The sequence below is a fragment of the Macaca nemestrina genome, chromosome 11 (genome assembly GCF_043159975.1).
Source record: "Macaca nemestrina isolate mMacNem1 chromosome 11, mMacNem.hap1, whole genome shotgun sequence".
Lineage (NCBI taxonomy): Eukaryota > Metazoa > Chordata > Mammalia > Primates > Cercopithecidae > Macaca > Macaca nemestrina.
The window spans coordinates 97,609,758-97,636,715 of record NC_092135.1 but is presented as its reverse complement, the minus strand read 5'-3'; the positions used below and the strand labels follow the sequence as shown (position 1 = coordinate 97,636,715).

At 37.4% G+C, this 26,958-nt stretch overlaps 1 long non-coding RNA gene across 3 annotated transcripts in view; it reads left to right on the top strand.

Moving 5' to 3' along the window:
- The window catches only part of LOC105468130 (uncharacterized), a 35,043-nt gene extending 26,749 nt beyond the window's left edge, over positions 1 to 8,294 (top strand). For 2 of the 3 annotated variants that reach the window (XR_979304.3, XR_979303.3), the window contains exons 3-4: positions 4,286 to 4,389; positions 7,809 to 8,294. This is a non-coding gene — a long non-coding RNA (uncharacterized lncRNA). Of the gene's footprint in view, positions 1 to 1,897; positions 1,975 to 4,285; positions 4,390 to 7,808 lie in introns of all 3 variants that reach the window. The other variant, XR_011609961.1, reaches the window with a different exon arrangement.
- Positions 8,295 to 26,958: the final 18,664 nt, after the last annotated feature.

Here is a 26,958-nt window from a genome sequence, read left to right as displayed (position 1 = left end):
TTTCCCAAATTTATCAGAACTGAAGTCTGCACTATATCTGAAATCTTGGCTGAAACGTTTGACTTTTTGACTAATATCCTTTTGTCTTTTGTGCTTTTTTTTCTGTAGAACTCGTATAGCCACAATTTGTTGATTTAATGCAGACTCTCAATACCTTAACCCACTGATTTTCGTTATCAATCAACCCCTTCTTTATTCTACCTTCCTATTTGACTAGCTTAATTTCTGTGGGTGATTATTATGACTCTTTTGCTAATACCTAGCTTTACTTCTTTATTCATTCTGCTTGGAGAGGTAGAGAAACTTGTGTGACTGGAAAATTTGGGAAGAATATACTGGGCATGCTCAACTCAATTCCTTCTTTTTACCTACTCTTTGCAGGTAGGTAATACACCCATACATTTCTCTGTAATCCTCTGACCTTGTGCCAAGATGGGAAGAGGCCTGCCCTGGTGCAGTGCTGCACTGTGGGTGGGTGAATGCGCTAATTCTGTGGTTTGGTAATAGGAAACTCCTTTGCCCACATGTGTAAAGTATATTCATTAATGTATCTGCTTAATAAAGGTGATAATTTGGCTTCTTCTATCTTATTTCTTTGTCTCCTTTCTCAGTTGTTCAGAACTCTAGCAGGGAAGATTTTGGTTTATTTGGTTTCCTCAAAGACCTCAAATTTATATTTCCCTTCTCTCTCCTCTATATTGTTAATGTAAACATGAGCAGTATGGTATGAATTATTCTGAACTTTGTTCTTTTCGCTCAATTATATATCTTAGAATTCTTTCCCTATCATCACAAATTTACTTATTTCTTTTAATAGATACATAGTATTTCAATATGTAGTAGTACCCCAAAAAATGTATCATTTATTGAGATAATGTTGCTGTTGATGAACATTTGGTTTTCTGTCATTTGATAATACAAAGTGCTACAACTGAAATTACTATATATACATTTTCTGTGTGCATAAGAGGAGAGGTTTTTCTGTGTGCACTGTAGGAGAGGTTTCACATTAAATTCGTAATTATAAACTTCAATTGAGACACTCAACATGACCTGGAAATATTATTTTATTTACCAAGTAAGTGCAGTTTTCTACTTTGAGTCAATTATTTTATACCTTCCTTCCCACTCACCTGATGACAATATTTTATATTTAATTTGAGGGAATTCATCAGACAGGAGCACTCTCATCTTCCCACTATCAAAATTTGTAGACTTCATTATGTATGCCATCTTTTCTTTCCTTCCCTAATAGATGAAGAATATGTTCCTTCTCCCACTGTTTGTGTTCTGGATCCTACTTCTACTTTCTTCAAGCCCTTCATCTTTTCAGTTACGCCTTCCCTGTCCTGTATCACCACTCTTTCCCATCCACATTTTAAAAGAATGCTTTTTAAAGCCTTTCACTATTTATTATCCTCTAGCTACCACCATTTCTCTGAACCTTTTCACAGTAAAACTTCTGGAAAATTAGCTTTATTTATCACTTCTTATCAATTCTTCAACTCAGTCCTGACTGGTTACTATACTCATCACTTCACTGGTACTTCTCTTATGAGAGTCATCAACGATGTACATGCTGTTAGATGTAAAAGATACGTCTCTGTCTTCATTTAGCCCAGCTTCTTAGCACCTTTTAAAATCCTTAAAGACTTTTCCTTGAACACTTTTCTTGGCTATCTTCAGAGAAATCGTGGAAACCATAGTCTCTGGGTTTCTCAACTACTTCACTAGCTGTTCCTTCTCAGTCTGTTTATCTTTCTTTACCTTTTCTCTAAATACTGAAGTAAATTACAGTTCAGTTCTAGGCTCATTCTTCTTCATACATTTTTTATACATTTTCTTCATAAGTAATCTTATTAATTTCCAGTGTTTTTTGTTTGTTTGTTTTTTTCAGACAGGATCTGTGTTGCCCAGGCTGGAATGCAATGTTACGATCATAGCTCACAGCAACCTCCACCTCCCGGGTCTCAGGTATTGTCCTGCCTTAGCCTCCCAAGTAGCTGGGACCACAAGCATGCACCACCACGCCTGGCTACTTTTTGTATTTTTTGTAGAGACGGGGTTTCATCATGTTGCCCAGGCTAGTCTCAAACTCCTGGATTCAAGCCATCTGCCCGCCTCAGCTGCCCAAAGTGCTGAGATTACAGGTGTGAGCCACTGTGCCCAGCTTTATCAGCGGTGCTTTTAACTCCCATCTATAGACTGATAAGTCCAAAATTTATATCTCCAGCTCAGAATATCTTTTTTTTTTCTTTTTTTTGAGACAGAGTCTTACTCTGTATTCCAGGCTGAATGCAGTGGCATGATCATAGCTCACTGCAGCCTGAAACTCCTGGGCTTAAGTGATCCTCCCACCTTAGCCTCCTGAGTAGTGAGGACTCCAGGCTCATGCCCAGCTAATTTTTGTATTTTTTTAAAAATAAAGACAGTGTGTTGCTATGGATGTTGCCCAGGCTGGTCTTGAACTCCTGGCCTCAAGTGATCCTCCCGCCTAAGCCCAAAGCACTGGGATTACAGGCGTGAGTCACCATGCCCAGCCCAGAACTTTTCTTTTCACATATTCTATTATTTAGGTAGAGTTGTATCATGCAAGCATTTAATTTACATGCTGACTTTGAACACTATTCCTAATGTAAGATTTAAATTTTAACTGACATATCATATCCACTTGGGTGTCTCACAGACACTCAATATGTCTAAAATGGATATCTTTGTTTTCCCTTAAACCTGTCCCTACTACCTTCAAACTTCCTTGTCTCAGTCAACCAATCCAGCATCCTCCCAAATTCTGATTACTTAACCCATAAATCTTGTGATATGTACTTAAAATACAATCCACACTTCTTACCATGACCTAAACATTGTATGACCTATGTATTATCCATATTTTCAATGTCACCTCTTTCCATTTTCCATTTTACCCATGGTGTTTCAGCCATACTCGTCTTTGATTGCCTAGAACAAACCACCTCTGCAGCTTTAGGGCTTTTGCCTTTCTCTGCTTGGTTCACTCTTCTGGTTTTTTTGGCTAGGTCATTATTTTTTCAGGTCTCAATTTGTACCTGTCTAAAGTCTTTCCTGACTTTTCTATTTAAGGTAGGTTATCCTCTTCCCACTACTATATTCTTGTCTCAGCCTCTTGTGGGGTTTAGCTTGAATATATTGATGTAAAACTCAAAGAAGAAGGCATGTACTAATTAGGGAAGAAGGCACATGGGCATAGGTAAATTTAGGGAACAGACGGTGTATTTGTCTGTTCTCACACTGCCAATAAAGACATACCCAAGACCGGGTAATTTATAAAAGAAAGAGGTTTAATTGACTCACAGTTCCACGTGGCTGGGGATGACTCATAATCATGGCTGAAGGTGAATGAGAAGCAAAGTCACATCTTACGTGGCAGCAGGCAAGAGAGCCTGTGTAGGGGAACTCTCCTTTATAAAAACATCATATCTCATGCGAACTATCACAAGAACAGCATGGGAAAGACCCACCTCCATGATTCAACTACCTCCCACAGGGTGCCTCCAACAGAATGTGGGAATTATGGGAGCTACAACTCAAGATGAGATTTGGGTGGGGACACAGCAAACCACATCAGATAGACAAGATATTGAGTTTCCTGCTAAGAAGGAAACAGGGCTATCAATTGAGAGTAGGGGCCTTGAGAATGGTAGAAGTTTGTAATAGCTACTTGGGGTGAGAGGTGGGGTGAGATAGGGCATTTTCACCAAATAATTGGCAGAGTATTGAGTAAGAGAATTGACAGAGTATTAAGGCTCCAGCTGAGACCAGCATGAATTTTTTCCACAAGCTCAGGTGTGCAAAAAATACCATGTTATTTTTTTAAAGGAAATTTAAAATTAATTCTAAATCTCAAGTTAATGAGGGTGGAGGGTAATCCATTCTCAGTCATTATTGTGACTCCCAGCGTTGTCCAAAAGCCACATGTATTGTGGAGCCCCCTTTGGACATCCAGATATAAATTATCAGTTCATACTGCTTACTACTGAAACAACCATTGCTACCAACCCTTGACCAGTCCTTTAGATCCAATAACTCTGCTGCCTGCCTGCTTGGGGAATAGAAATATGTTGCTAGTTGGTGGTTCCTGTGCCTCTAGTCCAGCTTCCCTACGTATCCTCTTTTGTCTTACCACATCTCTGGTGCTAACATTCTGGGATCTGACAACTTCTGACCTTTCCCAATAAAAGATGTAATATAATGGTTATAACTGTGCCTGGAGAAGCAGATGAAAAGAAAAATTTAAATTGTGTTCTAGGCCAGATTGGAGAGAGTGGTGGAGCATATAATTAACTCTAATAATTCGCTAAGAGATGAGCTGCAAGCTGGTGGGAAGTACAGACTCCTATTTTGCCGAATCAGGTAATTAAGTTTTAAAAACATTTACTGTAAAACTTTAGAAAATGTGAAATTTGAAATATGTTGGCAACACATTTCCTGAGAAACTAAATTCTAGAGGATCAGCTTGAGTATAGTCTCAGCAGTTGACATAGCAAGCAGAGCTCAGTTGCAGTGGATTAAGGATGGCTTCAAATTCTTTGACACTCCTCCCATGGAGAAATGGGGTCTAATTCCTTAATCCTTTAATCTAGACTGGATTCAGTGACTTGCTTCATCAATGGAATACACTGAAATAAGATTTTGGAATTTCTGAGACTGTCATAAAAAGCTGAAGGGCTTCTATTGGGCTTCCTGAAATGCTCCCTTTTGGATCCCTGAGCAGCCATGTGAGTTTAACTACTCTGCAGGAGAGAGTATGTGAAAAGGAAACTACCTAAGCCCAGCCTCCTTGTTGTCCACATGAAGACACCAGACAAATGAGTTACACTGTTTTGGACTCCCCAGCACAACCCAGCCACCAGCCGAATACCACCAAATTACCTTCTAGTTAAAGCCTTATGGAGCAAAAGAATCACCTATTCGATTTCTGCTTGAATTTCTGACTCAAAATACATCAGGTATAAAATGATGGTTTTTTTAAGACACTAAGTCTTGGGGGAGTTTATTATAAAGCAATAGATAATTTTGAAAATAAATAGAACAAGCTGAAGTCCCAATAAGAACTCCATGGTTTCATGTATTTCTTTGATGGAATGGTCTTGGAAGTAACATCTAATTTTGACTGAGGTATCATATCTAACCAGTGATCTATAAAGCAGTTTGGGATCTGTAGCCTACACATGCTCATATATATGTACACACACACACACACACACACACACACACAGAAACATATACATAAACATATATATGTATGTATATGCCCCATAGGTAAGTCAATTTACAATGATGAAGTAAATCAAATTCATAATAATAATGGTTAGGTTTAGTGATAAATGTTGTAATTACTGCTGTTATATTTGTGGATTTTTTTTCTTTTTTTGAGACAGATTCTTGCTTTGTTGCCCAGGCTGGAGTGCAGTAGTATAATCATGGCTCATTGCAGCCTTGACCTCCCAGGCTCAAAAGACCCTCCTGCCTCAGCCTCCCAAGTAGCTGGGATTACAGGCATATACCAATACACCCAGCTAATCTTTGTATTTTTTATAGAGACAGAGTCTCACTATGTCGCCCAGGACCATCTTAAACTTCTAACCTCAAGTGGTCCTCCCACCTTGGCCTCCCAAAGTGCTGAGATTACAGTCATGAGCAAACACCCCTGGCCTATTATTTTAAGTATTTAAAAAGTTAAAGAGGATGCGATATATTAGCTTGTGGTTTAAATTAGGAAACTTTAAGACAATTTGATGCTAGACATCAGATTTTAATTTGAAGCTAGACTTCAGATTTTATTTTGAAATATGTAAGATAATTAAATGTTTAAATAGTGCTTGAATGTTTAAGATAGCCCTGATTTAACAAATAAATGATTTTCATTCGTTAGACTAATAATAGTTATAAATCTTAGATTTTGCTTATTGAATTATAAGTCTGCCCTGTTAGTTGTTTGAAGTGGCTCAGATAAACATGAATCTTAAATTTGTCAATATAGTTTACAATGGTTAAGATAATTTTTTTGTAAGTGGAGGATTAACTGTTTAAGGAATTTTAATATTGAACTTATGAATTAATTGAACATTAATCCAGAATAAGTGAAAGGATTTTTATCCTCCAGCAGATTGCTAATGATGAAAAAGTTGGGGAAGATGAAGACCATGTTGCTTGAGGGAATGTAAAGCAGTAGAATTGTTTGAAACACTATTTGGCATTCCTTACAACCCAGTGATTCTGCTCCTAGATATTTACCCTAAAAAGATTCCTACATGTATACACTAAGAGATATGTGCAAGAATGTTTACAGTAGCCTTGTTTGCAATAGCAAGACAAAACAAAACAAAAACTGAAAATAACCCAAATGTCTACTCACAGGAGGGTAGTCATATAAATTATCATGTATTCAAATTATGGAATATTATAAGGCAGTGAAAAACAAGTTAACTATAACCAGATGGAATAACTTTGTTGAGTCTTGGAAATACAATGTTGAGGAAAAAAAGCAAATTACAAACAAATGTAAAACATGACACCAAGTAAGTTTGAAAGCAGACAACTGAACAATATGGCTTAGGAATACACACATACATTTGTGGACAAAGCTATTATAGATAGATCTAAGCACACTCTACCAAAAAAAGAAAACCTATTATGGAAAGCAAAGGAACTGCAAATATGAAAATAAAATAGGTAGTTATTTTTGGAAGGAGTGGCAGAGGAAGAGAAGGGGATCAGGAGGGGCTCAAAGGATCTGAAAGACAATGTTCCTTTTTAAGCTGGATTGTGGCTACGTGGATATTTACTATTATTATTTTTTGTTTTGTTTTGTTTTGTTTTGAGACAGGGTCTCGCTCTGTCACCCAGGCTGGAGTGCAGTGGTGCGATCACAGCTCACTGCAGCCTTGACCTCCCAGGCTCATGTGATCTTCCCACCTCCGCCTCACAGGTAGCTGGGACTACAAGCCCTTGCCACCACACCCAGCTCATTTGTTTATTTTTTGTAAGGACAGGCTCTTTCTGTTTTCTCAAGTTGGTGTTGAACTCCTGGACTCAAGCAATCCTCCTGCCTTGGGCTCTCAAGGTGTTGGAATTACAAGCATGAGCCACCACATCCAGCAACCGTATTATTCTTTAAATCATATATGTATACAGTTTTATAGGGCTGGGCCCGTGGCTAACGCCTGTAATCCCAGCACTTTGGGAGGCCAAGGCAGGTGGATCACCTGAGGTCCGGAGTTTGAGACCAGCCTGGCCAACATGGTGAAACCCCATCTCTACTAAAAATACAAAACATTAGCCAGGTGTGGTGGCAGGCGCCTATAATCCCAGCTACTCGGGAGGCTGAGGCAGGAGAATCACTTGAACCCAGGAGGCGGAGGTTGCAGTGAGCTATGATCATACCACTGCACCCCAGCCTGGGCAACATTAGTGAAACTCCGTCTCAAAAAAAAAATAAAATGTATATAATTTTATATGTGTCATTTTATATATATGTGTATACACACATACATACACATATATTTTTCTGTAGTATTGTAACCAAGTGGCTTAGCTTCAAACCACGTTTTAAAACTTTTTTTCTTTCTTCCTTTCTCCTCAGTCTTATGATGTAGCTTTAAGACAAACTACAATTGTTTATTTCTTCCTCTTGAAATATAGCCTCAGAATGTGCCGTGAACCTCCACTGCCTTCCCTTTCCCACTTTATGCTCCCATGCCTTATGATATTTATTTCAAATGCTTGTTAACACACACCATGCTCACTTATCTGGTCATATCTTTCTTTAGTAGCTTCAGGGGCCGGATCCTGACATGAATCAGACACCTCCAGAATTCTATCCCAAGCAAAAGATTACTTCAAGGCCAGAACTCACTCCCTGCTGAAGACTGAGTGCAAGATCCACTGAGATTAATTTGTAACCTGATTGGGCCCACAGCGATGCTAGCCCCTTCACCAGATGGAACAATAATTCCAGACAAGCCATCAGAGCAGGTCACACCACTTGACACCTCCTATCCTGCATTCCAAACCCCTCTCTTTAAAATCCCCGTGTTCCCTCCATAAACTGGACAGTGCCAGTTGTTAGAAAGAATTCTGGCACTCTTTTCCTTGTTAGCATGGATAAAAAAATTCACCCTCTTTTTATCACGCCTCACTCTTGTTATTTTGGCTTCTTTCTACAAGCAGTGAGCAACCAGACCCCCTTTGCTGGTTACAGTATGAACTATTTTATTTTTTTTTAATCCACAATAAAATAAAATAAAATAAAATCATTAGATTTCAAAGTAGTGTTTAATGGTTTAAGAAAAACTAGTTTTACATTTGCAACTTGAATATATTGGATATTATTAAAAGCACCACAATTGTTAAGTACTATAGTACCTTTTCATCTTTGAAAGCCCTTTAGAACATTTTAAAACTCCACTGGCATAGCTGATACCTTTCTTTCTGGCTGTCTTTTCCCCCTCCCCATTGGAGGCACCTACCATAATATTGATAGGGACAGGAGGCAGGGAAATTCTTAGCAGAAGAGGGTGGGTACCTGGTGAGGGCCCCACTCTCAAGCCTAGAACCTGGCCCAAAGTGTGAACATGCATTCCTGTTTTCCTGCTCAAATGTTGCCTTTTCCAAAACCACCCATGGCCTGCCCCACCCCAATCCTGTGCCCATAAAAGCCCCAGTCTCCACCAGCAGAGAGCAGAGAAGAGGAGAAGCAGCTGGAAATCAGAGACTGCTGGAGAAAAGCAGCTTGACTTCAGAGGGACAACTTGACAGCATGGCTTCAGAGAAGAGAAGATCACCTTCCTGCTCCTTCCCCTTTCCAGGTCCCCTTCCCACTGAGAGCCACTTACACAGGCAATAAAATCCTCTGCATTCACCACCCTTCAATTCATTCATGCAACCTGATTTTTTCCAGATGGCTGAACATGAGCTCAGGTACCATGGGTGCAGATGCAAAAGGCTGTCACACTGACCCTGTGCCCTCACTGGCAGAAAGCAGCTGCCTCATGCAAAAAGGCAGAAGGCCACTGAGCTGTTAACACTTAAGCCATCTGCAGATGGCAGAGGTAACAGAGAGCTGACTGTAACACTCCTGGGGCTTCAGGGGTCGCCAGTACTCCCTGCCTGGATGCTGCTTCGGGAACCACATGGAGTTTTGCTCCTGCTGGTGCTCAAAAACACTCACCCCAGCTCCTGCACCCACTCACCTGTGTGCTCCCTCCTTCGAAGGGTTGAGCACAACCCCTGGCAGTTCAAGTTAGTGGAGTTTGCCCCTGCGAACACCAAAGTGGCTGGCTAGCTCCAGAGCCCATACTGCAGTTCCTGCCTGTGAGGGGATCAGGGAAAATTTCCTTCTTCAATATCTTAGATGAATTTTGGCTTTTACAAAAGATAGAAAGAGCTTGTTGAATATAACTGACTTTTGCTTTTAAACTAAACTAAACAGCTACACAACTCTCCTGACAAAGGGAATACACAGCATGGCTTCCTGCTTGAAATGCGGGGGGGGGGCGGGGGGGGTAAAAACGGGGAAATATAGAGAGGACAGGCACAAACTGATAATTAACTTTCTATAGATGTTTCATACTTCTATAATTTTTCCACATTCAATTGTTTTTCAGGATTTTTAGCATTTATGTAATCTCTATCAGCATATAGTAAATAACACATTCATTTAAAAACCCCATATCCTGTCTTAATAGCATTCATAGCCAGAAGATATTCTTCTCTCACAAATATTTTTTTTTTTAATTTGCTTAAAATTGGTCTATTCCTGAAAGTCAGTCTTTCATCCTGGCATCTGAGTCCATGAAAAAGCCTTAAGTCATCCCTAGTGACTTTATAATCAAATTCCCTTCAACCAAATCCTTGTGTGGGCATTTGCTGACTTAAAAGAAAAATTTCCCAACTGTGAATTGCCCTTTAGGTTCTGGGTTCTGTGCTCTTCCCTTCAGAAATTGTTTAGTGTTTTTCCTTTAGCAGAATTTTCTTTTGTCATCGATCTTAAGGGAATAATTAGGCATGATGTAAATTCCAGAACCCCTTTACTGTTCTTTTCCTGCATTTGACATTCAGTTTTCCTCTCCTATTTATTCATTCATTGTGTCCCTGTACCTTTTGCTGCTTTTCATTTTGATTCCTTTTCTCTGTGTGTAAATGTTCATTCCCTGATTCCCAAAGTAAACACAAGACACTTAGTATAATATTTGGTTGCTTTTCTGCCCCATATTTCTGCTGCATCTTTGTTTTGCTTGTCTCCAGTCCTTTTCAATGTGTTTGCTCATACCTTTCTCATCTCAAACATAATTTATCCCTTTTACCAAACATTTTCTCCTGGTGTTACTCCTTTTTGAGCTCTGACTCTCTTTTTCTTGGTCACAACTTACAAAAGTTTCACCTGGGACAAAAGCAATAGATTTGCTCTCTGAATTCTCATTTGGTATTTTATGATAAGGAAGAATTAGTTATTATCCACATTTTACAGGTGCCTTAAGAAGATATAGAAAGGAAAATATTAATATCATGCCTTAAACCATATGTTAATTTTTTTTTTTTTTGAGATGGAGTCTCACTCTGTCGCCCAGGCTGGAGTGCAGTGGCGTGAACTCGGCTCACTGCAACCTCCACCTCCTGGGTTCACGCCATTCTCCTGCCTCAGCCTCCCGAGTAGCTGGGACTACAGGCGCCTGTCCTCACACCCGGCTAATTTTTTTTGTATTATTTAGTAGAGACAGGGTTTCACCATGTTAGCCAGGATGGTCTCCATCTCCTGACATCATGATCCGCCTGCCTCGGCCTCCCAAAGTGCTGGGATTACAGGCATGAGCCACCGCGCCTGGCCTGTTAAATCTTTTAGAAAGGCAAACTAGAGCAGAGAACTCCTACCTCCACATCCATTACAACCTGGTGCCCCATCACCTGGGTCCAGGGACCATCTTCATTAAAAGTTGTCCTTGGTGCCTTTCTACTCCAAACTCACGGATTTGCAGATTTAAGAGATGGGGCCCTGGAATCTCCATTTTAAAAATAACTTCCAGGGTTGTTCTTAGGCACAGTGAAGTTAAAAAAAAAAAAATTTAAGCCACTGATCTAACTCTGCCTCATAAGATAGCTAAGGAACTGATCCTTTCTGTGCATATACAATGTGTCTAATATCGTGCTCCATTTTATTCTTACATATGCATATTATAGCTAGTCAGGAACAAAATGACTTTAAACACTTGCCCCCAGGCATAGGTGTAGGAGCATGACTGACGTTCTATACCCATAGTTGTTTATTTTTTAAGACGGAGTTTCACTCTTGTTGCCCAGACTGGAGTGCGGTGGCACAATCTCAGCTCACTGCAGTCTCCGTCTCCCGGGTTCCAGTGATTCTTCTGCTTCAGCCTCCCAAGCAGCTGAGATTACAGGCGCCCACCGCCATGCCCGGCTAATTTTTTTTTTTTTTTTGTATTTTTAGTAGAAACAGGATTTCACCATGTTGGCCAGGTTGGCCTCAAACACCTGACCTCAGGTGATCTGCCTGCCTCAGTCTCCCAATGTGCTGGGATTACAGGTGTGATCCACCATTCCCAACCCCACAAGGGGTTTTTAAGAAATAAAACCTCCTAAATTATTTAACAAGAATTTACTTTAAAATAACATAAGCTATTGATTGGCTTTACATTGTCCTGGTATTACAAATTCCAGGAGCAGAAAGGTAAAGATAATGGGTAAGGCAGCTAGTCAGGAACAAAATGACTTGAAACAAATGCCCTCAGGCATGGGTTTGGGAGTGGGGATTGGAATGACTGAACTTCCATTCTTCTCTCTGGGCCTGATAAATTGTGCATTCCTGACATAGCTTAGACTGCTCTGAACTATTTTTCTTTTTCTCAATACATTAATTACAATAAAAAATATAAATATTGCAGGAGCACAGGGAACTTTATCCCAAAATATGGCACCCTGGTATGATGAGTATTTTGGATTAAAGGGCCTTCGAAATCAACAGACTCTGGAAGAGAATTTTCTCCTATCTACGTGAAGATCAGAGGGACTCACTAAGGAGAACAATGTTTTTTTCTTTCTCTCCCCATTATTTCTTTATTGCCAAAAGAAGACCAAGAATGTAACCACACCTGAACACATTTTTTCATAAGATAATGCCTGTCTCTCAAGTTAATCTCTCCTCCTAGATCACTCATTCTCCCTAGTAATCAGTTATCATCCCTCAACAGAATTTCCTATATTCCCCATCTTCCCTCTCTCCTCTAAAATAAGGCTATATAAGTATTTGGGTTCCACTGGAAATATGGGGTAATTACTCTGTGGTTCTCCTCCATGTGAACATTAATAAATTTGTAGGCCTTTTCTCCCATCAATCTGCCTTTTGTCAGTTCATTTTTAAGCAGATCTTTTAAGGGCAAAGAAGCATTCCCTTTGCCCCTACAGTATTATAGAAAACATTTTGTGTTTCAGTGGAAAACTATGCCTTGTCTCTAGCATGCCCTTCTGGGTTACTATTGGATTCTAGCCTTGTTCATTGTCATTGAGTTGTTTTGCCGCTCTTTGTAGACTGTTATTCATAGGTTTGCAGATCTGTCCTGTCTGCTAGTGACCATGGCTGAAATTTTAAAATTGAAAACTGGCTTAAAACTTACCAGTTCATGTCAAAGTGCTGTTTTCTTCCCAGTGGGTATAAATTATTGATTTGAAATAAGAGTAGACAAACAGAAAAGACTAACAAACCAGATGTTCTGTCACCTCTCACCCAACAGAGACAAGATCTCCATAAACTTTTAATTTGTTTACAGAGATCACCAAATAATCTGACAATAAAACCAAATTCCCAATGGGAAATAATTTATTGGCCATATAGAAGCCAAAACTAAAGTCACCCCAGAGCAAAAATTAAATGAGAAAAACTGAGTCTGTTAAAGCCTAATGGGTTCTTCTTGCCCACTGCACAGGTAAAGCCAATATACTGAGACAGTGGTGTTGCAGCAGAGAAAGAGTTTAATTATCATAAGGCAACCAAACAAAAGAATGGCAGATAATTTTCAAGTTTGCTCTAAGAATTTGTGGGCTAGGGTTTTTCAAGGATTGTTTGGCAGGAAGGGGGCTAGGGGGGCTCAAACACCAATCTTAGGTTTTACCTTAGTGATGTTATCTATAGGAATAATTAGGGAAGTTACAAATCTTGTGACCTCCAGCTACATGACTCCTGAGCAGTAAGCAGTTATGAAAAGACAAATTATGAAACAATGCCTTGTTAAAGTAAAACTGTACATACATCTTAGCAGAGGAAACAATGTCTGGTTGGAATTTAACTATGCCTACATCCTAACAGAATTCAGGCCTCTACCGTAATTCTAACCTGTGGCTAATTTTAGTTTTACAAAGGCAATTTTGGTCTCCAAGCAAGGAGGGGGTTACTTTCTTTTTTATTATTGTTGTTGTTATTATTATTATTATTATTATTATTATTTTCAGGTAGAGACAGGGTCTTGCCATGTTGCCCAGGCTGGTCTCAAATTCCTGGGCTCAAGAGAACCTCCCACCTCAGCCTCCCAAAGTGCTGGGATTACAGGTGTGAGACACTACACCCAGCCAAAAGGGTTAGTCTTGGTAAAAGACTGTTATCACCTTTGTTTTAAACTTAAACTGTAAACTGAATTATTCCCATAGTTAGCTTGGCCAATGCCCCGAAATGAGCAAGGACAGTTAGCTTGTGAGCTTAGAAGCAAGATAGAGTCAGCTATGTTAGATTTCTCTGTCATGATTTTTGTAAGACCTCATCTCTTTAAAACAATAAAATAAAAATAAAATCTCTGTAAGGAGCTCTATTCTGACTGGCTTATAGAAATAACTAAGTTCTTATAGAAATCGAATATTCCTAAAATTCCAGAAAATAAAGAAATTGAACTTCTAATACTTTTAGTATGCTAGATTTAAGAAGTATTTTTTAATGCAACTAACTAGGAAATGTTTTAGGAAGTCACATTTGGCTGGGCGCAGTGGCTCACACCTGTAATCCCGCACTTTAGGAGGCCAAGGCAGGCGGATCATGAGGTCAAGAGATGGAGACCATCCTGGCCAACATGGTGAAACCCCGTCTTTACTAAAAATATAAAAATTAGCCAGGCATGATTGTATGTGCCTGTAATCTCAGCTACTCAGGAGGCTGAGGCAGGAGAATCGCTTGAACCCAGGAGGCGGAGGTTGCAGTGAGCCGAGATTGTGCTACTGCACTCCAGCCTGGGTAATAAGAGCAAAACTCTGTCTCAAAAAAAAAAAAAAAAAAAAAAACACCAAGTCAAATTCACATAATTTAGGTAAGTCTTTGCTAAACAAGGCAAGTTTAATATTTTTGGTTTAATAAAAAACAGCTATCTTCTATGATTTATCAGTGTTAAGTACAATATAAGCATCAATTTTTATTCTACTTGGGTGTATTCTTTCTAAACTTGTACAGGTTTACTGATCAAATAAGGTAGCACTACTTCTACTTAATATTTAAAGTTATAAAAAATATATATGTATTTAACCAAATTGATTCATTGCTCTAACAAAATTTTATTTTAGCAGTGATTATGTTTCATAGTATGCCAACTTGGAGCTAATTTCCAAGATCAATTGATAACTTAAAACCTTAGGCTGATGTTAAATTGAATTAATGGCTATTCATTGACTGCCTAGATAATTTGTAAGTAAGATTGAATACTATAACATTGATTATTAAGTATCTATTTTTTTTACTTGTTAATTGTTTATTTATCAAGAAAGAAATTATTTCTTAGCCCACATAGTCATGTTTCATAGTTCAGGAGCACAAGTCAGTGACAAACTTCTAGGTAATTTAATTCAAAGAAATTTTTCGTATTCCAGAATCATTTTGTATTATGAAAGATACCAGCCTTCTTCATCTTCTTAAAATCTTTCATGGAATCATAATTTTTGTAGAAATCTGCACATGTTTCCTTTCTTGGTTCAACCACAGCAAACTTATAGAGAGCCACAACCCCAGGAATACAATGCTCCAACAATATGAAACTGCAGCTGTTTGGCCAGAAGGTCACACATCTGAGGTTTCATCAAAGCACTGGAAGCCATGGCAGTTACTGTCCTTGATAAGTACATCAGCCTCAAAACCAATATCCTTCCTGGCTGATAGAGAAATGAATAGCACCTACTAAGCATACTTGTAAGATTGTGCTTTTGCTTCTTATTTTTATATGCTACAGAGAGACAAACTTGGGGTTTCTTACTGTGTTCATTTTTGCCACCTTGGAAATTTGTATAAAGTATGGCTATAGAAAGTTGTGTTAAATGTTTTCATGAACTCTGCAGGACTGCAAGGATGCTGGTGTGTAACATGGTTGTCCACCTCCTTTCCCTCCCACTCCCCAATTTTCTATGAAAACAGAAATTAGGTCAGTTGCGGTGGCTCACACCTGTAATCTCAGCACTTTGGGAGGCCGAGGCAGGCGGTTCACAAGGTCAGGAGATTGAGGCCATCCTGGCTAACACGGTGAAACTCCGTCTCTACTAAAAATACAAAAAATTAGCCAGACGTGGTGGCGGACACCTGTAGTCCCAGCTATTCGGGAGGCTGAGGCAGGAGAATGGCCTAAACCCAGGAGGCAGAGCTTGCAGTGAGCCGAGATCACGCCACTGCACTCCAGCCTGGGGGACAGAGTGAGACTCTGTCTCAAAAAAAAAAAAAAAAAAAAAAAAAGAAAAGGAAAATAGAAATTACTTTGGTTAAAAATTGTAATTAATGTATATAAATGAGATAGTACCTTGGAGCAACAGTTTCAGAGAAATACAGTTGACCCTTGAATGGTGTGGGGGTTAAGGATACTGACCCACCTCTCAGTAGAAAATGCACGTATAAATAAATAAAATATAAATATATTTTAGAGACAGAGTCTCACTTTGTCACCAAGGCTGGGGTGCAGTAGCATGATCATAGTTCACTGAAACCTTCACCTCCCGGGCTCAAAATATCTTCCTGCCTTAGCCTTCTGAGTAGCTGAGGCGCCACCACGCCCAGCTACTTTTTGTATTTTTTGTACAGAGGAGGTTTTACCATGTTTCCCAGGCTGGTCTCAAACTGCTAGGCTCAAGTGATCTGTCTGCCTCGGCCTCCCAAAGTGCCAGGATTACAGGCATGAGCCACTGTGACTCGCCTGTTCTTATTTAAAATTTTAAAAAAGCAAAAATTTTTTAAAGTTAAAATAAACTAAAGAAGATTAAAAGAACATAGGTCCATTACTAAAATAATTATTTCTGGTTCCATGGTAACATTTTAGAGACAGTTTTGCTATGTCAAAAATAAAATTAAAGCATTACAGGATGAGTAATACATTAAGACAACGGAGGGACTCTTTTTTTTCAACATTTCCAACCAGGTCTCTGACTCTATTGCAGCAAGTTAAATGTCCCATGTCTGTATAAAGTACTCCAGCAGATTTAGGATTGGAATGCAAAAATTACGTTGTAATACTGAATAAAACTGGGGCTAATGTGAGGAAATATGAACTCTTGGAGGAAGTTCAAGCATCAACAAAAGTAATCATGGAACTGCAGTTTGTTATTATAATAGATACTTAGAAAAAAATGTCTTCTGAAGAATGAAGGTGAAAAATTCTACATTCCCTGTTCTAGAAGTTGAACTACTGTACCTTGTTCTGTTGTGACAGAATGTATTCCCAGGTTTTAAATATTTTCTCCTTCTTTTCCTTCTCAGAGGGACAGCATTACAGGTGTAGGGGCGGCTGTTGTCTCTAATCTATTTCCATTATATGTTTAGGGGTTGGGGGAAGTAAAGAAGGGTTAGATTTGGGAACCCAAAGAGACAATGAAGAATCAAACAGGGTTTTGTTAAAAAAAAAAAAGGAAAATTTAGTGTTTCATAACTAGATAACCAGTTTTAAAGTGTTCCTCTCTTTCTTGTCACTATTTTTGAATGTAAGATGCATTGAACAGACCTAAACAGGAAATTGAGTGGTGTAATTTAGTGAAATAAATGCAGGATTAAACTGCTGCATACAGAAAAAAATACTACCTATATTTTTCTAAATGTTCAGGTTTCTAAAAATATATAGTTATAACTTTAATTTCATGAACTTAATAAGTTGGATTTCCTGCCTTTTTTATTTCACATAAATTCACCAAGGAATCTAGAGGCAGTCTCTGAAGCTATTAGGGCTACTGCAAACCACCTCACAAAGATTCCATTTTAAAATCTTCCCTAGAGGACAAATTGAGTGAAAGTTCAGTTTATAATTTGCCTCTAAATAATGCCAGAAGACCAAACTGACCCTTTCCGAATTCGATCCTTTAACTCAGTGATTTCTCACCTGAGCTTTGGACCATGTAATAGTGCTTTAAGTACTTTAGCAAGGCATTCATACACTGCGTTTCTAATTAGGGAAACATACAACAAGATCTGTCCTTAAGCTGTTTTACTTTGCCTTATAATGGTCTCCATTTCCTTTCACGCAGCATTATCTTGATGAATTACTGTTTTTAAAGATCACCTTTTGCCTGGAAAGTGTGCAATAGATCAGGCATGATGAGGGTTTGTGTGGAGACTGAGATTTTGGTCAAATTTTGTATAACCCCATTGTCTGCTGTATTAATATTACTATGCGATTCCTGAATTTACTCTTTGTTTCTAGTTTGTATACTGTATATTTTAGCAAATTTGGGTGGATTCTTTCAACAATAAAGCATATTCAGTAGCTAAACTAGGACTAAAAATCATACAAGATTATCACACTCCAAAAAAATCTGTAGAGTACGGAAACTCTGTTGAAAGAAAGAAAGAGAGAGAGAGAAAGAGAGAAAGAGAAAGGAAGGAAGGAAGGAAGGAAGGAAGGAAGGAAGGAAGGAAGGAAGGAAGGAAGGAAGGAAGGAAGAGAGGGAGGGAGGGAGGAAAGAGTTCTATAAATCAGGTCACATTCCTTGAATTCAAATATTAATTATTCCCAATGACAATTACTGTGGTAATTGATTTATAGAGGTATGTTAGAATTTGCATCACCTACATTTATCCCTAGAAATCTAGCAATAGTTTAAAGAAAACTTACATGGTAATTTGTCTGTACTTACTGCACTTGGAGGAACACTTAAAAAACACTACACATAAACAAAAACAAAGCAGGCACATCACTGTGGAGTTCAAGTTCCTTAGAGTGACAATAACAATTAGTATGAAAAGAGCAGCGTTGGCTCCACTGAGGACTACCATTTCTATAAAAGCAAAGGAGCAATTTAGAGGAAAGCTATCAAAATTAGTCACCATATCGGTGAGTTGATTGTTAAATAATGTCCTGAACTGACTTTGAAATAACACATGGGTATAGCAATGTTACTGTGTAGGGCAAATGGTAAAGAAACATCTTCTGAATTCATTTTAACTTACCTTACCTTTTCTTTTTGTCAAGTAAGTCTTTTATTTTTTTTTCATCAAGAAGTCAAGAAAGCACCTGTCCCTCTGTTAATTTTTTTACAGTATTAGATTTATACCTCTATTAAAGGATTTCAAAACTGCTTTGTAATTATCGAGAACAGATCTCAAGTTCTCATTTAAAAATAAAGTTAATGTCATGTCCAAAGTCATGGAGAAATTTAGAAGTGGTGTTTAAAATAGAAATTTAGACTACTGACTTGAAATCCCATGCTCTGACCACGAGACCACACGCCTGCCCAAAGATACTTAAAATTTTTACTGAGCTATTCTTCTTTGTAATTAGATGCAGTGATTAGAGTGTCTTTTGCATTACTCTGCATTTTTCTTTTAAGTCAGGGTTGTAAGCCACATAGGGCACTGTCCTTTACAAAACTAAACAAGGGATTTTCAGTTTTGCAATACAATCTCCTGATATTTGTTTATAGGTTTCACACATCAAAAACAATGAAATCTGTAATTTTTCAAATTACAATTCTCTCATTCTCTAAGTTATGTGCCTATGAGAATTTGCAAATCTTTTGAAGAGAATGTAATCTTTATGCTTACAAAATGTAGGTTTTCATATTTGGGTGCAATTACAAATCAAGGCCTTTTTTCCCCATAATAATCGGTTTCTTAAAGTTGTGGGTTTTCCTCATTTGAAAATAAATTAATGGGAATTTTAAGTTATAATTCATCCAGCTATTCAATCTTTTGAATCTTCAAAATTAGAAACCATTTATATTCTCAGTTCCCAAAGGAGAAATGACAGAAAGTGCTTTATATCAGAGCATGTAAATTACAATTTATTTTTTTGATTGGGGAAATAAAAATAAATAGTTAAAACTAGTTAAATTTAAATTTAAAAAGAAAGCTTTTATGTGACTGCTCATTATGTTTTTTCATTACAGGTACGTACTGTGTGATTAAATGTGAGTTTATTTTTATCAAGTACCTCTCAAGAAAGAAAGTCAGTTCTGAAACAGCAAAAGCTCAAAGTTCTACATACGGCTTTCAAAGGAATTTGAATTAGGTATCATTTGATGTTGCAAGAAACAATGATATCTTTTATAGCTCTAAACAGCAGTTTTTAAATTAGAGATTGATCTATAAAGGAGCTAAGTTTGCATAATCATTATTCGTTTTAAGATAATATATGATAGCTACTAAATTATACAGTAATTTTGTGCAGAGATTTATACATATTTTCTGATTGCCATCATCACATCATCTAATTATTCAGAAATCTCATTTTCAGAACCTTGGATTTTGGACATAGAGCTTTAAAAACAATTTGTACTTTATTTTGAGATGAAAATGTGGTCATTCACATTTTCCCAGACCTGCCTGGAGCAATCTGCAGGGTGGGGGTGAGATTTGGGAGTAGAGGGGAGGTGGAAATAGACACACACAAAACTTGTTAATTCCCATACAAGTGTGTGCTCTAAAAATGACAATAACAATCACAAAACCAGTTTATCATTGTTTTACATATTTATTTAATTCACTACTATGGGCTTATTTTGAGGTTTCCCAGAGGGAAACTAAGGTAGAATCAGGAACACACTGCCCACATACAAAGGGGGGTCTTCCAGGTAGTAAGCCCTTGTCTCTTGATCTCAACTCTAGCAAACACACTGGAAGGCAGGCTCTTTGTCTAATTTGCTCAACACTGTACCTCTAGCATCTAGAGCAAGAAATGAAGGAATGGATGAATTATAAAGAATAATGACTCCTTTGGATACCTTTTAAATCAAGTTGCCAAGTCAACATTAATATTCATAGATAGACTGAAAGTGATGCCACAGATCAGTGAGTGATGTAGGAAGTCTACACATGGAAGGTATAATACTTGAGAGAACAAAGTCATGGTTGGGGAAATGGCTCTCTGACAGTGAGCATTTGGGCAATCTGAACTTTTCCAAAATGGACGTAAGTTATGGAAAGAACAGTGCTCTATTCACTTCAAAAACCTCCCCTTGAATATATGTGTGAAATATGATAGCTGGGCTTTCTTTAAAATTATACTTTGAAGGACAGGGTGGAGAGGACAGGAAAATAAGATGAATTAGAGATGAAATAAAATTGGCTTTGTGTTAATTGTTGAGGTTAGGCATGTGGGATTCACTTTGGTGTTTGAAATTTTCTATAATAAAAAGTCAACAAACATACACGTCTCCACTTAAGAGCCTGACATAATAAACGTTTACACGGCTTAATGTGTAAATATAGCCTAATTTTAGAAAGCACTTCTTACACAGATTAACAAAATTTTAAAAAAGTTTTTCTTTATGACAGAAAAAATTGCTTTCAGCTCTAGATGCAACAAATCATGATAGAAATTGGTAGTAGGCTGGGTGCCATACCTCACGCCTGAAATCCTAGCACTTTGGGAGGCCAAGGTGGGTGCACTGCTTGGAGCCTAGGAGTTCGAGACCAGCCTGGGCAACATGGCAAAAAACTGTTTCTACAAAAAATACACACACGCACACACAAAATTAGCCAGGCATGGTGGCAGGCGCCTGTAGTCCCAGCTACTCAGGAGGCTGAGGTGGGAGGACCTGAGCCAGGAGGTTGAGACTGCAGTGAGCTGTGATCACCACTGTACTCCAGCCTGGGAGACAGAGTGAGATCCTGTCTCAAAGAAAACCTCCAAAAACCAAACAAAAAAACAAAAACAAACAAACAAACAAACAAAAAACCCACAAACAACAACGACAACAACAAAAGAAACTGATGTCATTACACATCATTAATATCAGGTTTTTAATGATCTTGGGGGAAACTAAGGAGCTATGCATATTACTTATCTTTATGCAAAGTCTGCATGATTCTCAGCACATTTTTGTGTTCACTTGGACAAGGGCTGAGTAAGTCAAGGAAAGTTATTGAAAAAGAGACCAAATAACCACCATATATCCTCAATCATTCACCTGCTACCAACCATCTGCCAAAAAGACTTAAGTGTGGCCCTCTTGTTAGGTGGTAGAATTTATCATTTCATAATGTTTTTATGTGATTCTCATTGCTTGATCATGAGTCAGATTTATTTATCATGTAAAATTAATCTTGGATCCTGGCTTAACAACCTTTTAATGATTTTCTAGTTGTCTTAAAGTCTTGTTCCTCAATGTGGGATTGTGTATTTTCCTGCTTCTTCAGAAAACTCTTTTAGGACTCCTTTAGCGTGGTGATTTGTGACCTCATAAATACTAGTTAAATGAATATTAGATAATTAGTGTAAAATGAGTTTAACTTTGAATTGTCAATTATCTTTAGGCACAATCATTAGTGAGGTGATGCATTCAAATAAGAGTTGATGAAACAGAGTAAAGGAGGCGATTTTTCTAGTCCAATCCCCACACTTTCCCACTCAAATGATAACTGCAAGATTGATTTGTGAATGTTTGGCATAAAAGCCTAAAAAAGATAGCTACATATTACAGGGTCCTAAAGGCCAGGAATTATTTCTCTGTAAGTACCTTTTTCATTTCCTCACGACACCTAATAGTTCTGTAGCATAGCAGGCCTCAATGCCTTTCTCTGTAAAAATTACCATCACTACCCCCAGACTTTCTGATATGAAAATACACAGTTCTACCTTTAATAGTGTAAATCTGAAATTTTAAAAGCTAAGTTGTTATTGAATTAAGAAAATGTAAAATGATATCAGTACTAAGGCCAAAAAAAAAAAAAAACCCTTTAATAGAAAAGGTCAAAATTAAGGGAGCTGTTTATTTAAAATTCTACTTTCACTCGTATTCATACAGTATATTTTGTAGTCTCCAACTGACCCTCCACCCCCAATCTATCTACTTATAAAAAGAGGGGTTTATGATTCAAATGCTATAGAGGAGGAAATCTAATTTTGACCTTGAGTCAAACTGATGCCAAAGGGAGTTTATGGTTTTCTCTACTTTATAAGCTATAATTGCAAATACAGTTTCCTTCATCTAAAAAACCATTCCACCCTGAAATTTTCAAACAAAAATAGTTTTCAGAAACATTGGCAAAAGACATCTTCAAAGGAAACTAACTAGTTTGAATTAAAAGGAAAGGGAGGAGAGAGATGGTGGATTTTTTTTTTTTTTTTTTTTGATGGTGGATATTTTTAAAGGGATTATGTTTTCAATATTTTGGGCACAAGATGTCTAATTCCTATTTTTTAAAGCATTTCTCATTTAAAATTTAAAGTAGATTAGTAACTTAAATGTGCTTAATTTGTAAATAAGATAAAAATAGCAAAAATGTGTATAACTTTAAGAGAAAAACAGTAATATAAAAATCCTTTCTCTAAATATTAAAGAGAAACAAAGGTATCAGTAAAAGCCATGAACTACTGAAATATAAGGGTCCATATCATATAATTAATACAAATGTAGTAATGGTATGAAATTTAGTGACGAAAAGTATTTTTGACTATTTTTATCAGAATATTTGATATGATAACTTCATAATAACTTTAATTTCAACAAATAAATCATGTTAGTTGCCCCAATCCTGTTTATTATGGTGTATCTATAGGTTAAATTTAAAATCCTAACTAACTTTGAGATTAACTGACTAATCACCTTTGCTACAACTATTGGCTAACATTCAACATAAGACAAGTTAGGTTTCCAGTTTTACAAAGTTAGTACAATTTATCAGTAGTTGAGAAGGTAGGGTAGCACATTCAGTGGAAATGTCATCGCTTCTTACTCCTCATCACGGCAGGTTCCAAACTTTAATTTTCTCACTCCTTGTAAATACATAACTCTTTTCTTTGCATTGAATATATATACTTTTTTTTTTTTTTTTTAGTTCTCACACTAAACTACTTTTGATTCCAGGGATTATTGAACATGAACTTTCATCACCAAAACCATGTTTGACTGAGGTAGCACAAGGGAACACACTGAATTAGTCTCAATATATTGTGAATTTACCTTTGAATTAAGTATATCAAATACAGAAATGGAAACTGGAGACATCTGAATCTTTGAGATGTCTCAGATATTGGACTGAAAGTTCATTTATCTTTTAAATGTCCATCCTAATGTGAAGTTCAGAGGTTCTTATTAATTTCTAGAAGGAAATAATTAAATACATTTTTTAAAAAATGGAGCTGGAAAAAATATTCAGAGAAGTATAAAATCTTCCCAGAAATGACTCTGTGTCAGGACAGGCTAAAACAATAGGCTTAGAATGGTAAAGCCAGTTTCTGAAGTGATAGCCCCAAAAAATCCTGCCAAAAGTAAATTGACTAACCAAGCCAGAATAAACCAAACTCAAAACAGAAACAATCAGAAAACAAAGGTAAATGTTTCGGAATTGTTGAAGCTTTAACAGCCATTGGGAATATCCAATAAGACGACGAAGTGAGTCCGATACGATGAAGTGAGACCGAAAGTTATTTCGATTGTGGAACCCTTACCAGGGTAAACGTTCTGCAGCCTCTCTTCAGGAAAAGATAAAAGATGTATGATTACAGTCTGTAAAATATGTAAGATATAAAAGGTTCGGAGAATTAGAAGCTGACTTTAGAAAAGTAAGATTAGGTGGATATTCTCTGAAATTTGAAGAAAATATTCACAAGTAAAATGGAAGTCTTTCTGATGTGGTGTATGTTGAAAATAAATGGCATTAAGAAAAGTTCAAAAACTTAAAGGCTACTTCTACCTTTGATCACTAGGAGGGAAAGTTAGAGATGGTTTTGTTAAGTCCTTAAATGTGCAGGGTGACGCTACTCAAATCATTCCCTAGGGCCACTCGCAGAAAGAGAATATTAAAGTTGGGCTAGACTCATACCCAGCAGAACAATTCACAGAATCTTAATCTGTTAAGCTGGAAAGGACATTAAAGAACACCTAGTCCAGCCCCCTCATTTGACAGATATGGGAACTGAGATGCAGAGGGACTGAGTCATTTGTCTAATGTTATGCACTTGGTGACAGGCTGGAATAGAAATATGGTTTCTTGATCCCTGGTCTGAAGTTTTTTCCGCTATGGAATATTGACTAATCCGGGGCATCTCTATGCTCACTCAAAGCCAAAAACTATGTTATTCATAACGTGGATTGCCTTCTTACAGAGGTATGTGGGTTAAATAGAGCTAAATGCCATTACAACTACTGTGGTTATTTGAGCTTGCTGACTTGATCTACCTACTGGGGATCTACCTTCAACCACAAAGACCTGCAAAGGAGTCCACTGTCCTGTAATGCAATATTGTTACTTTGAGATCGAAACAATTATGTGAAAGTTCTTGCAAGAAAAGTTCTCTTTTAGACCCCCTTGTATTCTTACCATTTCCCTAAGTAATGGTACCTCATCTTGGAGAAGAATGGAGCTTAGATATCCAAATACGCTGGGCTGAACCCAGCCGGCCATTGTTGATGTTTCCATGTGGAGATAATCAGGGAATAGAATCTTCTAGTCTATGGCTATGTTTAGTTTATGTCATGGAGAAGAGAAGGAGACTGTCTATCAGGGTGGAAAATAACAAATGATAATTTTAATCAATTAAACATTTTGCCTATAAAATTGGACTATTATTGATATATCCATTAATAGAAATGCTTTTTTCCATACAGTAATCCCATGTAGGCTACTCGTACGGTCATTAGCATTTAATGCTCCTGATATTTCATGATAAATATTTACTTTCAAGTTAGAAAGAAAAAACTCACATATTTAAAAAAAGAGGAAGGTACCTCAAATCTGTTATGTTTTACATCATTTTCTTTCTATTTGATTCTTCTTTTAGGTTTAGAATAGATGTATATTGAATACATTTTTAGGCCAAATTCCCAAAGGCTAAGTATTGGATCAACATTTTTTGGAAGCTGATGCTAGATACCATCATAGAATGAACTCCTTAGATATAATACAAAATGTGAACTGTAATTGCAATTATGCTTATATAATAAATAACTTAGTAATCAGATTTTAAAAGTTTGACATCATGGTACAGGAATGAATATTCATATTATTGTCAATCTATCTCTATTTCTCAATTTAACAGCTTAAAGATTCTTATTTGTTTTCTGTGTAAGCTTACCAGCTTTCACAATCTTCTCTAATTTTGCAACACTGCTCTTCCAATACTTATAGCACATAAGGAAATTTTAATTCTAAGTTATATCCGTACATTCAAAATGAATATTCAAATATTAAACGGTACATTAGGATGACCTTTCTTGTTGGCACATCCCTTCTTTGCTGATTGCACATGATAGTAACCTACAAAAGAAACACATGATGACAATGACATAGGTTTGGGGCTATTTGACTTTCCAAAGGCCAAAGAGGAAGCTATCATTGAAACCAAACAGTAAATCCTGGCCAAATATAAAAATTGAAGTCAAACTTCACTACGTCTCTAATTCAGAGTTTGGTAGAACATTTCAATAAGCACAACTTATTTTTTCTTTATAGTTGATTATTTTCATCCTTTTCTGAAGAAATAACTAGACATTTTAAACTGAAATCCATGAATTCCTCTGAGAGCCACAAGATGGTGCTATAAAGTGGCATTTAGAAAATTTTGACAAACCATATGACTTCTAGGAGCAAATACTTATTAGGCACGGTCACGTAATTATCATTTAACAATATCAGCTACAGATAAATAGTATTTTAAAAAGGCAATAGTAAACCAAATTTTTTAAAATAAAGGAAGTATACCTTTACTCTTAATGTTGTTTTAAAATATTCTGTCTCATAAATCATATTTTTGTTGACTCTGTTTTCAACAGAGTGTTTTAAGAATATTTTGTGAGAAGATTAAGAATGGAATTTGGATCTCAACAAGGCTAAATCATATTAGAGAAAGTACTGGACTGATTGGAGACCAATCCCTGCTCTCCACCTGAATTGCTGTAACCAGTCTTCTTTCCATCTCTTCCAGTGGTTCTCAATCAAGGGCAATTTTGCCCTTGGCAGGTTTTTGGCAACGTCTGGAGACATTTTTGGTTTTCCTAGCTGCAAGGGTGGGGATGGAGGGAGCTGCTACTGGCATCTAGTGTGTAGAGGCCAGGGATGCTGCTAAGGGTCCTACAGTGCACAGGACAGCCCCTCACAACAAAGAATTATATTGCTCAAAATATAACAGTGCCAAGGTTGAAAAACTGACCTATTCATTTACTTCCTTGTTGTTGGTTTGTTTATTCATTAATTTGTCCTCACATTCATTCACTGATGCATATACTTATCCACCATCAGTCCATGAATTCATTTCATCAATACATTTTTACAATGTGCCTACCATGATTCAAGACTGGACTAAGGGCTGTAATGGCTCATGCCTGTAACCGCAGAACTTGGGAGGCAAGGCAAGAGGATTTCTTGAGGCTAGGAGTTTGAAATCAGTCTGGGCAACACAGTGAGACTGCATCTCTAACAAAATTTTAAAAATTAGCTTGGTGTGGTGGCGTAAGACTGTAGTCCCAGCTACTTAGGTGGCTGAGGAGGGAGGATTGGCTTAGCCAAGAAGGGCAAGGCTGCAGTGAGCC